Source organism: Diceros bicornis, chromosome X (assembly GCF_020826845.1).
Source record: "Diceros bicornis minor isolate mBicDic1 chromosome X, mDicBic1.mat.cur, whole genome shotgun sequence".
Taxonomy (NCBI): Eukaryota; Metazoa; Chordata; class Mammalia; order Perissodactyla; family Rhinocerotidae; genus Diceros; species Diceros bicornis.
In genome coordinates this window covers 47,069,917-47,089,397 of record NC_080781.1, presented here as the reverse complement: position 1 = coordinate 47,089,397, position 19,481 = coordinate 47,069,917, and the positions used below count along the sequence as shown (strand labels likewise).

The following is a 19,481-nucleotide window of genomic DNA, read 5'->3' as shown; positions in this document are numbered from 1 at the left end:
ACTACTATCCTTAGAAAGGCCAGCTTGTTGGCCCTTACCTTGCATCTGGGAACTTGGATTTCGGGAGGTTTCCCACCATTCCCTACCTGAGAAGGGTGGTTTACTCTTCCTAAAGTGTTTGTCCAAACAGTATGTTTTATGCTAAACACCTGCTTTCCTTCTGGAGATCTGAAGTCTTGGGACATGCTAGGCAGACAGTGCCTATGTGACCAGCCCCCAGTAAAAACCTTGGGACCTGAGTTTCTCATGAGCTTCCCTGGTAGACAACATTTCAAACATCTGTCATAATTCATTGCTGGAGGGACAAATTGTGTGACTCTACTGGGCAAGGACTCTTGGAGGCTTGCACTGGTTTCCTCCGGGTTTTGCCCAGGGCACCTCTCCCCCTGGCTGATTTGGCTTTGAATCCTTTTGCTGTGGTAAATCTTAGCCATGAGGATGACTATAAGCAGAGTCCTTGGAGCCTTCCTAGGGATTCATCCTAGGGTGAAAGTGAGGGTGGTCTTGGGATATCTGAAACAGTAGTGGCTGCCATGGGGTTCACTGGCAAGACCCTGACTTTCACCTGAAATAAGGTGAAAGCCTTGTTGGAGTAAAGGAAGGATGAAGGGGCAGGGACGGTGAACCTTCTGTGCCTCGGTGGCTATGGATGGATGTACTCGTAATATGAAACAGCACCTGAGCTGCTGTCTGTTGTGACAGGTAAATGTTACTTACAGAATTTGCAGATAAATGATCCAATTTCAGGATAGTTAAGCTCACTGCATCCCTTGGCTGCTTTTGCCGTGCTGAATGATATGAGGGGGAAGAAGTGCAGCCAGCTCATGACTTGGGTGTTTGTTCTTTCCTCCCGGTGCGGGGGAAAAAGGATCCAGACGTTCCCAAAGGTGACCTTTGGGTCGGCCAAAAGTGTGAAAAGTGTAACTTGCTCTCTCCTCCAAGTGGGAGGAAACAAATCAGTTCCCTGGGCTGGAGCAAAGCTTTAAATAAGCTAGAGGCAAAGAAGGGGAAAAAACACTCTAGCCTTTTCTTCAACGTGGCTGCTGCTGCTGCTGCTGATACAGCCCCTCCCAGCATTCCAGCCGGTATCTCCCCCAGGCGGCTGTAATGGTAACCCTGTAAGTGTCAGTTGAGTGCTAAGCGGTTGAATAAACTTTCAATGAAAGGGGGAAAAAGGGGGAATTTTTTTAAATGGCTTTGTATTTTGTGGCTGTTGCATCTGGGTGTGTGAGGAAATTGATGTCAGATGTTAGGCAGTGTAGCTATTCAACACAGCTGCCCCAGGAAGGGATTGATCTTTTCCAGTCTGCTCACTGGATAAATGATAGAGACAAAGGGGACAGGAGGTTATGTAAGCCCATTTTGAAAATTTTTTAAAATTCAGGATTTCATCCTGACCAGTTCCTAAACATGATGTGTCTTTATAGTTAGATTATAGAACATATTCTTCTATGAAAATTCTTTAGTCCCTCTTGCATACAACCCTACCAGACAAAAGGTTTGGAGGAGAGTAGGGGATAACTTTAAACATGTAAATTTTGATTTCAGAATTGTATACACTGATATTGTAACAATGGAAAAAACACAAACCTGGCACCTGGGGAGAGGCGGACGGAGCGAGGACATTATTGATCTTGTTTGTCCAAACTGTTCCTGGAAACGCTCTGTTTATCCTAAAGAAGTATTTCCCGTGCAGCCTTTCCAAGCTGCTGTGAGCACTTTGAATACAAACTAACTGCTGAGCCTCCAGTCACACCTGACAGAGCTCTGACTATGGGACAGCAGGCGTGGCCTCAGCTCCTGGACTTTGCATGCAGAAAAAAAAAAAAAAAGCCCATGCCATGTGGGATCTAAAATCCCAAAAGGTCATACAGGCCCGTACAGCCCTGAGTGTATGGGGCATGGGGAAGGTCATATTTTCATTAGCATAATGAATATTCAACTCTCCTTGTAGGGTTATCGTGAGGCCTGAAGGTACTGCCGGGGTTTCATCATCATGTGCTCATACGGAAAAGGTCATCTCCTGTTGCCACCTCCATCCACCAGACACAGAGAGAATGGATTTGAGATAAACAGAAGCCTTCAGGGAGAAGGCCAGTGGAGTCCTGTTGTCTTCTCAAAAGATCCACTGCCCTGCCCTTGATTGGACTCTCATGCTGTGTCCATTATGTTCTGTCTTCCTGTGTGCTTTCTGGTTGGTCTTCTCAACTGTGTGTCTGTCCTGGGAAGAGTCAGTACGTTGGGGACAGTCTTGCTATCCAACGGATTTAATAAAGTTCCTGAGAGTTTCCTAGGCAGAGTTAAAAATCACAGATTCTAGGGCACTATCTTGGCCACAGATTCTAGGGCACTATCTTGGCCACACTAAATGAGACTCACTGGATGTGGATCACGGAATGTGCATTTTTTTAAAAGTTCCTGGGTTCCGACTCACATGGACAACTTGTCTGGGAGCTACTGGACCAGGGGAATAGTCTTATTCTCCCTGCTCCCAGGCTTCTCTCTCCATTGTGAGAGTGTAGAAGTGACATCGGGTTGGTGCTTTGTCTGAGTCACAAACCCAAGACCCTCGGGCTAGGAGACTGACATGCTGTCTGCTATATTATGGAGGCTCTCACATCATCGTTTCCCCAAAGTATTCTGATTCCAATCCTGTCAAGCCTCGATCTAAAAGATTTCTATTGAAATCAAATTTCTATTTATTCTGCGGTTCCATGCTGTAAAATCAATTTGTGTTATATGTTAGCTGTTATTCTACATATTTTGCAGTAGCCATGGGATCTTACCCTTGATTGAATAAATACACAACACAGTGAGTTTTCCACAGTGCCTGCAGACCTGTGGCTCCACCACTTACTGCTGGGTGACACTGAGCAAGTTACTTAGCATCTCTGTGCCTCATTTCTCCATTAGTAAAATGAAAACACTAGTTAGTAGTAAATTTAGCTACTTCGTGGGACAGTTTAGAGCACCGACTATGTTAAGACACGTAAAGCTGTCAGGACGGTGCCTGGCATATGATAAGTTCCCAATCAATTCTAGTTGTTGTTGTTACTTTTGTTAATATTGTTGCTGTGGCCACATTTTCCTGGAGCATGTTCCAGAGAGAGAGTGTCAAGACTACCTTTGACTGACTGGATGGACTTTGCACGATCACTTCAGCTCTTCAGGGACTCAAGAACTGAGTGTATGGGGCATGGGGAAGGTCATATTTTTATTAGCATAATGAATATTCAACTTTCCTTGTAGGGTTATCATGAAGCCTGAAGGTACTGCCAGGGTTTCATCATCATGTGCTCATATGGAAAATTTGAGTGGAAACTCCTCTAGGAAATTAGAACTCTGATGACCTCTTCATATGATTTGTATAATGCTGGAAAAGTAAGTGGTCACTGGATAATGATAGAACATGAGTATATAAAGTTTAAAAAACATTTTAAAGAGTGATATTTAAAGGCCAAAGAACCTCATCATATGATTTCTTTTACTGCTGTTAGTTCTATCTAGTCTAATTCTCCTACATCAAATTGTGAAGATTTGAACCTGATGAAGATATGAAACTGCTAGGAGTCGAAGTTTCTTCAGTAACCCTTTACTTCTTGTGTAGTTTTCACATTGTCAGTTTTATTGTGTTCATTATTTCTACCACTAATATTCATTATTGATTTAATAAAAGGTATTAATATTTTCTGAGCTAGATCATGAGGAGAGGGTAAACTGTTTTCAGATGGAGAGTCTGAGGAAAGGGGCAAAGGGGAGAGAGAGTGGAGTGGGAGTGGGAGAAGAGAAAGTCGGGGGGCAGGGAGAGAGGGGTGAGGGTGCAAACAGGAGGGAGGGATAATGGGTACAAGCAGAAAGCAGAAGTGAATAAAAGCTCACACTTCTGGATGCTTCCTATAGGCCTGGCATTGTTTTTAGCCCTCTCTCTCTCCATATATAATTTTAAAAGTCATTGAGTACTTACAGCAACTCTGTGAGGTAAGCATTTTTAATGTTATCCTTTTTTGTAGGTGAGGAAGCTGCAACACATAGAGATTAACAGGTGAAATAATTTGCCCAAAGTCACCTAGCCGGCAAGGGCAGAGTCAGATTTGTACCTAGGCCAGAGAGAAACATAAAGACACATGAGATGCGACCCTAAACTCTGGAATGCACCTCAGTGTCCAGTGTCCTCTGGATCAAAAGGCAGGTGAACATGTCCAGCAGCATTAATCAGATTACATCATACCTGTGTACGGATTGAACATGATGTCTCCTAAGTGCATGAAATGCTATGGGGTGACGAGTCAATATGCACACATCGCAAAGAACAGTTTCTGGTCCATATCAGAGTCTGTACGTGTGTTTGCTCCTATCGACGTCAGCATCAGCATCCTCATCGTCATTATCATTATGGAAAGTAGTTTATGGTATAATGTCAAACAAACAAAACAACGCATACAGTATAAAGACACTACCTCCGCTTTCCAAACTCCTAATTTAAAAAATGCATAGAAAAAAGCCTGGAAGGGAATAACCACATATTCAGTGTTTTTCTCTAAGTGTGAAACTCTAGATAATTTTCACATAACATTTTATTCACTGTACCATTTGCTGTATCTTCGTTATTACACAGCCAGTGTTCCTATTATAATTTTTAAAATAGTTTTTCTGAAGACTCATTCTCTTAGGTGTCTTGACGTTTCAGGATAAAAAATTGTTTCTACATCCTTGCCAGGTGAAAAACCAATCAGTGCGTTTAAAGCAGGAGCAAGATCTGTGGTGCAGTAGCGGGGAGCAGCGTGGGAGGCAGAGAGGTCCAGATGGAGAGTGAGGTAAGTCTGCAAGCGCTGTGAAAAAGGCCACAGTCAGTACAGGCAAAAACCAAACCAGACTCGCACGTCCTTACAAAGAGGCTAGTATGCTATCGAGATAAGTGTCCGTGTTAAGACTTCTTAGGCCTTCGCTCTCTCTTGGCTCCCTTGGGGCAGTGGGGCAGCGTGTGCTTCTTAGAAGGCAGTACTGCTTAGAACTACTCTGTGGATGAGAGTCGCAACCTCACTTGCAGCACCGCTCCTTTTGTGGGCGATCTGGAGCGCTTTTCTTGAAGTCTGGAAGCCTACAGATTCAGAAGGGAAAAGAGAAAGAAAGTACATAGTGCAGTAGTTAGATCCAACCCTCCCCTAATACATCCATACACAGAAAGCGAGATGCGGATACAGGTCCTGGCAATAATTGGTTGGGAATTAGCAGGATTGGATTGGGTGACTCAGAGAAGACATGTGGAAGTGAATGCAGAGGTGAGAGAACTCATTAAGAGGAGATAAACAGCGAAAAGTCTGTTTTCTGGCCTTGCTTTTCTGCTAAGAGGATAGAGTGCTCCTTTATTGTGGGGCAGGACTCCCTGGTCTGGGAGGGAATTACTGCAGTTGGTGATGAGTGTTCTGAGGACTCGCCATCAGCCCTAACAAGGGGGCACTGAGTGTGTGTGCAGGCACGAAGGTCTCGGCCCTTACCATTGACAGATGCAGAAAGCTTCTTAGCCCTGCTGAGAGTAGTTCTGTGGCACCTTAGGGAAGCTGGAAGCCATCCTCTAGCAAAACTACCAGTGCTCCCCAACCTTCTGATCCAGGTCGGGGGGGCTGCCCAGACACTGCTCGCTGTTCTGGATACCTGTGATGGTCACCGTGTGTGTGTGCGCGCGCGCGCGGGCACGCATGTTTAACAAAGATGGAGGGGGAGACTTGATTCATTTAACTGCAATTCACCAAGCTTCAAGTGTGGTCTAGGCACTGTGCTGGATGCCTGGGAGATACAATAAAAAAAAAGAAACATTCCGCCCTCATGGAGTTTATGTCAAATCATGAGGCAATAGTGAATCTAATGATCACACAAATAACTGTAAAAAGTACTGCTGTGATTGGTGGTACCAAAGAGGCGCCCTCCACGGCTTGGGAAGAAATGACCTTTAGCAAGACCTTTCGGGAAGTCTTCTCTTAAGAGGCAATGCTTGAGTTGAAATGTGAAAGACACACAGGAGTTAATCAGGAGCCTTCAGGAAGAGGGGACAATGTAGGTGGAGAAGCTTGGGGAGTTGGAGGATGTGAAAGAAGCCCAATAAGAGAGACAAGAAGAGGAAGCTCTGCTTTCCATAATACTAGAGAGGTAGGCAGGGGCTAGACCATGCCCTGAAGTGCTTGTGTAGGAATATGGTTTTTATCTAAAAAGCAATGGATAGGCCTGCACCTGTGTGACAGAAAGGGAGAGAAAGGGGAGGGGAGGGAGGAGGGAGACAGACCCCTGAGTGATGTGAGAGACCAGTTGGAAGGTGGTTTTGACAATCAAAGGGAGAGAGGCTTTGGACTAGAGCTAATGTAGTGGACACACAAAAAAGTAAAAGATTGAACAGATATTTAGAAAGTAAAATGGACAGAACTCAGCAAGGATTTGGACTTGAGGTGAAGGAGAGGGAGAAGTAAATGGTTAAGACCAGGTTTCTGTGTTGAGTAGTAAGAGTAGGATGGTGCCATCCACTGACATGGGGAATACCGGAAGAGGGCCAGGTCTGTGAAAAATTCAGAAATAAGACTTTTATTTTTATGAACCCCTGGTCTAAATGTAATGCAGTAACCAATATTTAAATACTTTGCTTAAAAGTTCCTTTTCCTTTTAAAAACAAGTCAGAGGTAGTAAGATATAATTTACATACAATAAAAGTCAACCTTTTAAGATAAATAGTTGTAGAGTGTTTTTGTTTTGTTTTTTTAACTTTTAAATTATTTTATCGAAGTCATATTGGTTTATAACATTGTGTAAATTTCAGGTGTGCATTATTATGTTTCATTTTCTGGATAGACTGCATCGTGTTCACCACCAATAGTCTAATTTCCATCTGTCACCACACATATGTGCCCCCTTGCCCCTTTCGCCCTCCCCCACCCCCTTCCCCTCTGGTAACCACCAATCTGTTCTCCTTATCTATGTGTTTGTTGTATGTAGAGTTTTGACAAATGTATATGTTGTGTAACCACCACCACAATAAAAATGCAGAAAATTTCCATCATTCAAAGATGTTCCCTTGGGCCATTTGCCATCAGACTCCTTCCTCCACTTCCATACCCTGGCAACCACTGACATATTTCTGTCCCTATAGTTGTGCCTTTTTGAGAATGCCATTTACATGAAATCATATAATGTGTAGCCTTTTGTGTCTGGCCTCTTTAATTTAGCATGCTTGAGATGCACCCATGCTGTTACATGCATCAGTAGTTCTTTTTTATTAGTATGTAATATTCCTTTGTGTGGGTATAGTTCAGTTTGTTTTCCTTTTATCCATACACCAGTTGTTCAATATTTGGGTTGTTTCTGGGGTTGGCTGTTATTATGAATAAAAGTGCTATGAATGTTTGAGTACGGGTCTTTATGTGGACATATGTTTTCATTTGTCTTGGGTAGAACTCTCCAGGAGTAGAATTGCTAGGTCATATGGTAAATGTGTGTTGAATGTTAAAAGTAAGTACCTGATATTAGGATACCCACTCTAGCCTTCTTGCGGTTGCTGTTTTATGATATATCTTTTCCCTTACTTTACTTGCAGTCTATTTGTGTCTTTGAACCTAAACTGTGTCTCCTGTAGAAAATATACAGTTGGAGCTTTTTTTTTTTTTAAATCCAGTCTGTCAATGTCTGCCTTTTGATTGGATTGTCTAATCTATTCATATTTAATGTTGTTATTGATGTAGTTGGACTTACATCTGCCATTATACTCTTTTTTTCTCTGTGTCTCATGTCTGTTTGTTCTTTGGGTCCTCCTTTACTGCTTTCTTTTGCGTTAAATGGATATTTTCTAATGTAGCATTTTAATTTCTTTAATGATGTGTTCACTATATTTTTTGAGTTATTTCCTTAGTAGGTGCTCTAAGGCTTACCGTACACATCTTATCACAGTCGGCTTCAGATTTACACTAATTCCAGTGAGATATAGAAACATCACTCCTATATAGCTCTATTCCCATTGCCCTATTTTTGTGGTATTGTTATATATATATTACAACTATAAAAGGTACATCCCATTAATACACTCTTATCATTATTATGTTGTATATAATTTTATATCTTTTTAAAAAGCTGAGATAAGACAGGATATCAAGTACATATTTATAGCTTCTGTTATATTAACCTTCTTTGTCACTATTTCTGATTCCCGTTATTTCTTCTTGTGAACTTGAGTTACCATCCAGACTCGTTTCCTTACCCAATACAGCTTTGCTCCCAGCCACCTCCTTTGTGCTGTTATTGGCAAATATATTACATCATATATGTTATTGGCCCAACAATAAATTATATAATATTGTTTTATACAGTTGCTTTTAAAATCAGTTACCAGAAGAAAGGAGTAAAAATGTATATTTACATAGTCTTTTATATTTACATAATTACCTTTAAACCGCACTCTTTGTTTTTTCCTGTGGATTCAAATTACCATCTGGGGTTACTTGTTGCAGCCTGAGCTTCCTTTAGTTTTTCTTGTAAGCCAGTCCTGCTAGCAGCAAATTCTCTCAGTTTTTGTTCATCTGGGAATGCCTTTATTTTGCTTTCACTTTTATTTTTTTAAACACTTTATTGAGGTATGATTGACCTGTAAAAAGCTGTACATATTTAATGTATACAACTCGACAAGTTTGGGAATAAGTGTACACCCGTGAAACCATCACCACCATCAAGGACATAGAAGTATCCATCTCCTCCCAAAGTTTCCACCCACCCCCTTTATTGTTGTTGTTGTTGTTATTATTAGTGATAGGAACACTTAACATAAGATTTACCTTCTTAGCAAATTTTAAGTATACAATACGGTATTGTTAGCTTATGGGCACTATGCTGTATAGTCAATCTCCAAAACTTATTTGCGTAGCTGTAACTTTGTACCCTTTGACCATCACCTCCCCATTTCCTCCTCCCCCTAGCCCCTGGCAATCACCATTCTACACTCTGCTTCTATGAGTTTGACTGTTTTAGATTCCACCTGTCAGTGAAATCATGCAGTATTTGTCTTTCTGTGTCTGACTTTTTTCACTCACATAGTGTCCTCCAGGTCCAGATGACATGCTCTTATACATAGAAAACCCTAAAGACTCCACCAAAAAACTGTTAGAACTAAGAAACAAATTCAGTGACGTTGCTTTCATTTTTAAAAGATAGTTTGCTGGGGCCGGACCGGGGGCATAGTGGTTAAGATCGTGCACTCTGCTTCGGTGGCCCGGGGTTCACTGGTTCGGATCCCGGGCGTGGACCTACGCACCGCTCATCGAGCCATGCTGTGGCGGCATCCCATATGCAAAATAGAGGAAGGTGGGCACAGAGGTTAACTGAGGGCTAATCTTCCTCAGCAAAAAGAGGAAGATTGGCAACGGATGTTGGCTTAGGGCCAATCTTCCTCACACACACACACACACACACACACACACACGCACACAAAAAGATAGTTTGCTGGATATATGATTCTTCCGATAGTATACTTCCTATAGTATTTTCCTTTGAGCACTTTGAATATATTATCCTGATGCTTTCTGTCCTCCCTTGTTTCTGCTGAGAAATCTGCTGTTAATCTTACTGGGTTTCCCCTCTTAAGCGAGGAGTCATTTTTCTCTTGTTGCTTTCAAGATTTTCTCTTTATGTTTGGCTTTCAGCATTTTTACTGTGTGTCTGTGGATCTCCTTTTGTTTATCCTACTCAGAGTTCATTGAGCTTCCTTCAGGCAATATTTCTTTGAGTGTTTTTTTCTGCTCCTCTCTCTCCTCCTGATACTCACATTACATGTATGTTGGTGTGCTTAAGAGTGTCCCATAGTTCTCTGAAGCTCGGTTTATTTTTCCTCATTTGTTTTCCTCTCTTTCATCAGATTGTATAATCTCTATCGATCTGTCTTTAAGATTGCTCAGTCTTTCTCTGGTAGTTCAAATCTACTGTTGATCTCCTCTTGTGAATTTTTCACTTCAATTATTGTACTTTTCAACTCCGGAATTTCCATTTGGTTCTTTTTTATAATTAACATACAATTTTATAACTATATAATTTTATAATTCTTTTTTATAATTTTATAATTTTTTATTTCTTTATCGTTATTCTCTATTTGATGTGACATTTTCATCATACCTTCCGTTACTTGATCGTGGTTTCCTTTTGTTCTTTGAACCTATTTATAGTAGCTACTTTGAAGTCTTTGTCTATCAAATCCGACATCTGGTTGTGATCACAGGCAGTTTCTGTTGCTTGCTTTTTCATAGTTGCCTGTTTCTTTGCATGTGTCATAATGTTGTTGTTGTTGTAGGAAACTGGACTATCTAAAGTAGATAATATATTGTAGCAGTTCTGGGTACTGATCCATCCTACCCCTCCTGGGTTAGTTACTGTTATTTGCTTGTTTATTTGCTTAGTGTCTGGCTGGTTTATTTTAGTGGAGTTCCTTCTCTCCGTGCGCCCCCCCACCCCCCTGCCACCTTTGCTGTGTTAAGCTTTGTATTTGACTGTTTCAGGAGAACCCACTTGGGTATGCCCACTTGGGTATACCCGCAGTCACCCTGGGGTGACTGGGGTTTGGGAAGGCCTGTCTTGGACTTGCTCTATCCCTGACCACACTCAGCTGTTAAGCTCCACTAATTGTGGGCTGATTATTGTTTTCAACAACGCCCTGGGACATAAATTGCTCCATAATCTAAACCAGTGAAATTCCTGCTCCTTTGAAGAGATAGCTATTGAGGTCAGTGTTTCAGATTTGTTTTGACCCCAGGCAGGCTCCTTCAGCTGTCTCCCTCCCTGGTTGTCTCAGGTAATCCAGCCAGCCTACAGTTTAGCCTATATAGTGCAATGATTCCACGGATCTTCTACTAGTTGCCTTTTACCACAACTTCCACTATTTTGAAAGTGCCCCTAGGCTGGACCTTCTCAACAGTCCATTGCAAATGAAGTCAGTTCCTCTGGGAAGAGGTTCAGAGCTATCTGCTTCAAAACTACTGAGCCACAGCTCTGTAGTTGGGGAGTGGGGACAATGATGGCACACTTCTCTTTCCTGTTTACTGGTATTGGACTACGTGATGTTGCTTTTTTAATTTCAATTTTTCATTATTTGTGGCTGGTATATAGAACCAGAATTGGCTTTTGCATACTGATCTTGTATCATGTTACTTTGCTGAACTCACTTGTTAGTTCAGGTAGCTTTCTTGTGGATTCTTTTTATAGATTCATGTGTTACCTGTGATTAATGACTGTTTTCCTTATTTCTCTCGCCTTTTTTGTTGGCTGGAACAGCCAGTAAAATGTTGCACAGAAGTGGCAAAAGTACACGCCCTTGCCTTGTTCCCTATCTTAGAGAGAAAGCATTCAGACCTTCGCAATTAAGGATAATGTTCGTTTTAGATATTTTTGTGGATACCAATTATCAGTTTAAGGACGTCGCCGTAGAGTGAATATTGCTGTCTCCCCAACATTTGTGCTGAAATCTTTCCCCACTGTGATGGTATTTGGAGGTGAGGCCTTTGGGATGTGATTAGGTCGTGAGGGTGGAGCCCTCATGAATGGGATTAGTGCCCTTATAAAAGAGACTCCAGAGAGCTCCCTTGCCCCTCTGGCCATCCGAGGACACAGAAGTCAACCGTCTAGGAACCAGACACAAGATCTGCTGGCACCTTGATCTTGGGCTTCCCAGCCTCCAGAAGTGTGAGAACTCCAGAAATGTGAGAAATAAATTTGTCTTATCTTATAATCCACCCAGTCCATGGTATTTTTGTTACAGCAGCCCAAACAGACTACGACAGAAATCCCTCTCTATTCCTACTTGGCTGAGAGTTTTTACCTTGTTGAATTTTATCAGATGCTTTTTATGCGTCTATTGAGATGCTCGTATTTCTTTTAGTCTGTTATTATGGTGAATTACAGTGACTGATTTTCAAATGTTCAACCAATCTTGAAGCCGTGGAGTGAACCCCGTTTGGCTATGGTGTTTTATCTTTTTTATATATTCCTAGTTTCAAACAGCTAATGTTTTATTTTGGATTGTTGTGTCTATGTTCATGAGTTATATTTGTCTGTCATTTTATTTCCTTAAAATGTTTTTGTCTGGTTTTGATATCAGCGTATTGCTAGCTCTATAAGATGTTTTCAGAAGTGTGACCTCTTCTCCAATTATCTGGAAGAGTTTGTAGAACTGGCATTATTTCTTCCACACATGTTTGATAGAATTTACCAGTGAAGCCACTTGAGCCTTGAGTTTTAGTGGAGGGAAGGGGTTTTGTTTTGTTTTGTTTTGTTTTGTTTGTTTGTTTTTATTGAATTCAATCTCTTTGATAGATATAGAGCTATTCATGTTATCTGTTGGTTTTTTTTTTTTTTTTGAGGAAGATCAGCCCTGAGCTTCATGTTACCTGTTCTTGACTGAGGTTTGCTAGCTAGTGTCTTTCAAGGAATATTCTCATTTCATCTAAGTATCAAATTTATTTGGATAATATATTTAATAATGTTCTCTTACCATCCAGTTAATGTCCGAAGGATCTGTATTGATGTCCCCTCTAGTGTTACTGATATTGGTAATCTGTGGTGTACCCACCTCGTTCATTTTTATCAGTCTGGCTACTAAATCTATTAAATTTACTGCTCTTGTCAGGGAACCAGCTCTTAGTTTCATTGATTTCTTTCTGTCAATTGTTTTGATTTCTATTAAATCGATTTCTGTTCAGATCATCGTTTTGTTTTTTTTTTTCTTCTGCTTCCCTTGGGTTTAAACGGATTTTGTTTTTCTAGTTTCTTAAGGTGGAAGCTTAGATCATTGATTTGAGACCATTTTTATTTTCTAATATAAGCATTTACTGATACAAATTTCCTTCTATGCACTGCTTTAGCTTCACCTCACAAATTTTGATATGCTATGTTTTCATTTTCTAATTCTCCTTGCAATTTCTTCTTTGATCCCTGCATCGTTTAGAAAGGTCATTTAATTTCAAAATACTTTGTGATTTTCCTAGGTATTTTGTTCCAACTAATTTCTATTTTAATTCTTTGTGGTCAGAGAACCTAGTTTGTATGATTTCAGTCCTTTAGAAGTTGTTGAGATATACTTTATGGCACAGCATATAGGTCTATCTTGGTGAGCATTGTATGTGCACTTCGGAATAATGTGTATTCTGCTATCCTTGTTCTGTAAATATCAATTAGGTCAACTTTTTGGTAGTGTTGCCCAAGTTGCTCTTCTATATAGTTCCTGATGGTTTTTTTTTTTTTTTTTTTTTTTGGTCCACTTGTGCTATCAATTGTGGACAGAGGAATGTTGAAGGCTCCAACTATATCTGTGGCTTTGTCTGTTTTTCCTTTCAGTTCTATCAGGTTTTAGGTCTTGTATTTTGAAAATGCATGCACATTCGTGATTTTTGTGTCTTTTCGGTGAATATGCCTCTCTTTTATTGTGTAGTATCCATCTTTATCCCTTGTATTAATCCTCATTCTGAGGTATACTTTGTGTGATGTTAATTTAGCCCCTCCAGCTTTCATTTGAATCATGTTTGCTGGGTATATATATCTGTCTTAGTCCGTTCGGGCTGCTGTAACAAAATACCACAGACTGGGTGGCTTATAAACAACAGAAATGTATTTCTCACAGTTCTAGAGGCTGGAAGTCTGAGATCAGGGTGCCAGCATGGTTGGGTTCCCTCTTCCAGGTCGCAGATTTCTGGTTGTATCCTCACATAGTGGAAGAGACAAGGGCTCTCTCTGGAGCCTCTTCTGTAAGGGCACTAAACCCATTCATGAGGGCTCCACCCTAGGACCTAATCACCTCCCAAAGGCCCCACCTCCTAATACCATCACGTTTGGGGATTAGGATTCAACATAGGAATTTTGGAGGGGACATATTCAGACCATGGAAATATCGTTTTCCATTTGTGTACTTTCAACTTAATTTATTTATATTTAAAGTGGGATTCTTTTTGACAGTATGTAGTTGGGTCTTGCTATTTTTATCTAAACTGACAAACTTTAGGCCTTTTAAGTGACATGTGTAGGTGATGTACATTTAGGGTGTAAACAGTTTACATTTAAATTTACCATCTTTAAAAAAATAAATAAATAAATTTACCATCTTGCTGTGTTTTTCTATCATATGTATTTTTTATTCAGATTTTCCTATTTCCTCCTTTCTTTTGGATCAGTTGAACGTTTGCTATTATTCCACTGTACCTCCACTATTGGCTCACTAGAGATACATCTTTAAAATTTTTTTTCTAATGGCTGCTCTAGGGTTTACAATATATAGTTACCGCAATATGACGTCAAATGATATTATAACACTTCTTGTATACTGTAAGAACCTTACAACTGTGTACCTCCATTTCCTTTCTCCCATCCTTAATGCTATTGTTTTTTTTTTAAGCTTCTTTTTTTTTTAATAATTTTATTTATTTATCTCTTTTTCCTCAAAGCCCCAGTAGATAGTTGTATGTCATAGTTGCACATCCTTCTAGTTGCTGTATGTGGGACGTGGCCTCAGCATGGCCGGAGAAGCGGTGCATCGGTGCGTGCCCGGGATCCGAACCCGGGCCGTCAGCAGTGGAACGTGCGCGCTTAACCAGTAAGCCATGGGGCCGGCCCAATCCTATTGCTGTCTGGCATTTTATTTCTACCAGTGTCATAAGCTACACAATGCATTGTTACGGTTTATTACTTTAGACAGTCAGTTATCTTTTAAAGAGATTAAATATCAGAAAAAGCTTTGTATTTACCCACAATTTTACCATTTTGTTACCGAACCAAGTGGGCTCGCCTCCTGGTGAGTTAAATAAGACTCTACACCAGTGGAAGTTGTCTCACAAAGTAAAGTGTACTTGCAGCAAATAGGAGGCCATGAGGAATCATTTCCAAAGTCATGGCTCCCCGAAGGAAGGGAAGGAGGGACTTTTATTTGGTTGGGGAATGAATATTCAAAAGGGAGAGGCGGGTACACTGTAGATTATGGTAATGAGGCTTAATCTCCTCTTGAAGAGATCTTCGCATTAAAAATGAGGCAAGGTCATGGGCGGAGCTCTTATAGGGAGGCTTGGTTAGCTTCAGAGTGGCTGCTGGTTGTCTCCTTAACATAAAAACAGTTAAATGCTTCTAAACCCACCCTTGAGTTCCCTGGGGCACCTAGTTGGTGACAATTTCCAGCACAATTCAATTTTTTTCATAGATCGAAATTTCCTTGTGATATCATTTGCCTCTGCCCAAAGAACTTCCTTTAACGTGTTTTATAGGGCAGATCTGCTGGCTATGAATTTTTTGTTTGTTTAAACGTTTTTATTTCATCTTCATTTCTAAAAAGTATACCGAGCCAACCCTGACGGCCTGGCGTTTAAAGTTCAGCATGCTCTGCTTCGGCGGCCCAGGTTCAGTTCCCGGGCACGGAACCACACCACTCATCTGTCAGTAGCCATGCTGTGGCGGTGGCTCCCCTAGAGGAAGATTGGCAACAGATGTTAGCTCAGAGCGAACCTTTCCCAGCAAAAGAAAAAAAAAATGTATTTGCGCTAATTAGAAAATTCCGTGTTGCATAGATTCTAATGAGTAATGTGCTGTCCTGTTTGTTCCCTTGTAAGTAATGTGTCTGTTTTTCTTTCCTTTTTCTGTCAGGGTGTCAGTGTTGGTGTTGAATCAGTCTTTTCAGTAGTTGAGCTGGGCTTCCGTTGTGTGGTTGCTATAGTTATTTTCAGTACAACATAGACTTCAGATTCAGGTTGTGAGTTATAAAATGAATTTAGAAAAATCAGTTGTATTTCTGTACACTACCAGTGAATAATCCAAATAAGTAATGAAGAAAATAATTCCAGTACTGTAGAATCAAAAGAATAATATACTTGGGAATTAGTTTAACCAACGAGGTGCAGGAGTTGTACACTGAAAATGACAAAGCACGGTTGAAAGAAATTAAAGAAAACTTAAATAAATGGAAGGACATCCTGTGTTCATGGATTGGAAGACGTACTATTGTTGAGATGGCAAATTTCCCCAAATTGATCCAAACATTCAGTGCAATCCCTGTCGATATTCTTCCTGCAGTTTTTTAGAGATTGAGAGTCTGATCATAAAATTCATATGGAAATTCCAGCTTAAACAGTCTTGCAGAAGAAAACCAAAGTTGGAGGGCTCACACAGTCTGATTTCAAACATTATTTCAAAGCTCCAGTAATCAAGACGATGTTGTACTGATATAAGGATACACATATAGGTCAATGGAATAGAATTGAGAGTCCAGAAAGAAACCCCGTACATCTATGGTGAATTAATTTTTGACAACAGTGCCAAGACAGTTGAATGGGAACAGAACAGTCTTTTTAGCAAATGGTGCTGGGACAACTGGATACCCACATGCAAAAGAATAAATTTGAATCCAAACCTCATACCACAGACAAAAATTAAGTCAAAATGGATCAAAATCCAAATGTAAGAGCTAAAATATAAAACTCCTATAAGAGAGCATAGGAGTAAATCTTTGTGACTTTGGGTTAGGCAGTGGATTCTTAGATACGACACCAAAAGCACAGGTAATAAATGAAAAATTAGATTAAAATGACTTCATAAAAATAAAAAAAAAATTGTGCTTTAAAGAACACCATAAGGAAGTGAAAAAAACAAACCAAAGAATGGGAGAAGATATTTGTAGATCTTGTATCCGATAAGGGTCCAGTATCTAGAGGATAAAAAGGACTCTTACAATCTAACAATAAAAAGACAAATAACCCAATTAAAAATATGCCAAGCATTTGAATAGTCGTTTCTATTGAAAAGATAAACTGATGTCCGATAAGCACATGAAAAGATGCTCAAAAATATTCGTCGTTAGGGAAACCACAGTGCATTACCACTTCACACCCACTAGTCTGGGTATAACTTAGAAAATGAAAATAACAAGTGTTGAGGAAGACGTGGAAGACTTTAAATCCTCGTACACTGCTGGTGGGAATGGAAAATGGTGCAGCTGCTGTGGAAAACAGTTTGGCAGTTCCTCCAAAAGTTAAACCTAGTGTTGGCATATGGCCCAGCTCTCCCACTCCTAGGTATATATCCAAGACAGGTGAAAACATAAGTTCACACAAAAAGTTGTTTACCAGTGTTCCTAGTAGCATTAATCGTAATAGTCCAAGAGTGCAAACAACCCAAATGCCAAACAACTAATGAATAGAATATCAAATGTGGTGGTATATCCATATAATGGAATGTTATTCAGCTATAGAAAGAATAGAGTACTGACTGATACATGCTACAGCGTGCATGAATCTTGAAAACATTATGCTAAGTGAAAGAAGCCAGGTACAGAAGGCCACCTAGTGTAGGATTCTATTTATATGAAATGTCCAGAATGGACAAATGCATAGAGACAGACAGCAGGTTAGTGAATGGCAGTGGCTGGTGGGAGGGGAGACTGAGGAGGGATGGCTAATGGTATGGGATTTGTTCTGGAATTTTACATTGGTGATGGTTGCACAACCTTGTGAATATAGTAAAAACCACTGAATTGTACAACTTCATTGAAAGGGTGAATTTTGTGGTACATGAATTACAGCTCAATAAAATGAAAAGCTTTTAAAAAGGAAAGCGTGTACTTTTGGATATATTTTTGGACATTTTTGGCAATACAGTAGGCTACAGCAGAAGACGTAATAAGCTGTCCGAATCTTGCCTCCCTCAGTTTGATCCTCAGAGGTGACCACTGTAGTCGGATTAGGTGTTTCTTTCTTGTCCCTGTTTTCTGCATTTACAAACATCACGTGCACATACAGACACTGGGTGAGTATGAGTATTTCTTACTTGCTACTCATCATTAAAAAAATGAAAAAAAAAAAGCTCTCTGGCTAGTACAAACTGGTTCCCCTCATTCTGTTTCAAGGCTAGTGGGTGCTCCATGGTATAATATGAACACTTCATCTCGCATTTACCCTTCCAATGGTCCTTGATTATTAATGGACATTTAGAGTTGTTCCCCCCCAGAATTTGCTGTTGTCATTGTACACACGGCCCTATGCGTGCGTGAACACGTGAACATTTCTTTAGGACACATTTGTAACTGGAATTGCTGGAGATCAAAGAATTCTTTGGCTAAACAAACATCTCTTGAGTACCTACTTGTGTACCCGATACTGTTCTAAATGCTGGTGAGACATCACAGCGTAAGATCGACCTGTGTCTCTCTTTTCATGAAGCTGAAATTCTGCTGTGGGTGGGGACGAGGTAGAATTTGAGTTTTGGTAGATGCTGCCACAGAGCCCTGCAAAGTTGTTTTACCAGTTCACACTTCCCTCAGTGGGGCAAGGGAACCAGTGCCCCTTTGCCGGCATCCTCAGCACCATTCGTGGGGTGGAGGCTCTAAGCCGGAGGCTGGACTCTATCCCAAGGCTCTCTACAAGATCTTGGAGTCTACAACTGGAATGATCCATGTGGGGATTTTAGGGGAAATGAGACCGAGATGGAACAGTCCACTGCCCATGTAGATGTATTTGGTGGTGGTGGTGGGGGAGCTGGGGATGAAATCACCCCTTGGAAATAGGCATGAAACAACCCTTTCTGGGCAAATTACCAGAGTGTGGGTGATGGGGAAGGGGAAGATGTTGAATGATGAGTGGAGGGTGGTACCTTCCTCTATTGGAATGTACCGCTGAGAGACCCACATGGAGCAGTCTGCCCTGGGAGCTACCACTGGAAAGGGGGGTCTTGTATTCAAAACCAACCACTATGTGTAGGGTGCAGGGGGGCTCAGCACCATGCAGGGACCTCCACATGTCCACTCTGAGAGAGAGGCCTCCACCTCTCCTGAGGTCACCATCATCCCATTTCTGGCCCCAGCCCGCCAGCTCTACAGATTCAAATCAAATAGGGCCAGGGAAGACCACAGTGGAGCAAGTGAATGGTTCCCTGATGGGTGAGCAGGGCAGACATTAAGGACAACACTAGATCTGATTGGTCTAGATGGGACCTCCTACTTAGGATCTTCCAGGGAAGAGAACTCCCATTGGCTGGGAGAGGGAGTGTCCTACTCAAGGAGTTTATGGGTGTAGATGTGGGGCTTGAATGGTGGAGATGGAGGCGGAAGTGGAGGGTTTGGAATCCTGCCCAGGAACCTCAGCCCGAGCACCAGCAAAAGAGGCTGAAGATGCTACCCGGTCAGTGGAATCACCGGCTTCGTCTATTCTGTCTTGTAGTCGATCTATCTGTTCCCTTTTTGACAGTGCTTGTTGGATCCCACTATATTGACTTCAGAGCTGAATAACACTTCACACCACACTGAGAAAACCCTTCTCCAATCTCCTGTTATGTGTCCACCAGGCTACCTGTGGGTCCTGGATGGGCAGAGACAGTTCCCAGAGGGCTCATGATGGTCTCCCGGCCAGGTTTCTCCAGGGAAACAGAAGGTGACCTGCTCATCCCAAAGAAGTGAATGCTTAACTGATGGGATTTTAGGCAGGTTTTAGACAGGAGAGATGTTTGAG

At 41.1% G+C, this 19,481-nt stretch overlaps 1 protein-coding gene across 8 annotated transcripts in view; it reads left to right on the top strand.

Annotated features, from left to right (window-relative positions):
* LOC131401033 (protein FAM156A/FAM156B-like) overlaps window positions 1–19,481 on the top strand; it is a 54,487-nt gene that overhangs the window by 10,572 nt on the left and 24,434 nt on the right. For 4 of the 8 annotated variants that reach the window (XR_009217507.1, XR_009217506.1, XR_009217505.1 and 1 more), the window contains 3 exons: window positions 1,955–2,194; window positions 3,250–3,381; window positions 4,718–4,814. The exons of 2 other annotated variants lie outside the window; for them this stretch is intronic. The gene's annotated coding sequence lies outside the window, so the exon portion shown is untranslated. The remainder of the gene's footprint in view (window positions 1–1,954; window positions 2,195–3,249; window positions 3,382–4,717; window positions 4,815–19,481) is intronic. 2 more of the 8 variants (XR_009217508.1, XR_009217509.1) reach the window with 2 other exon arrangements.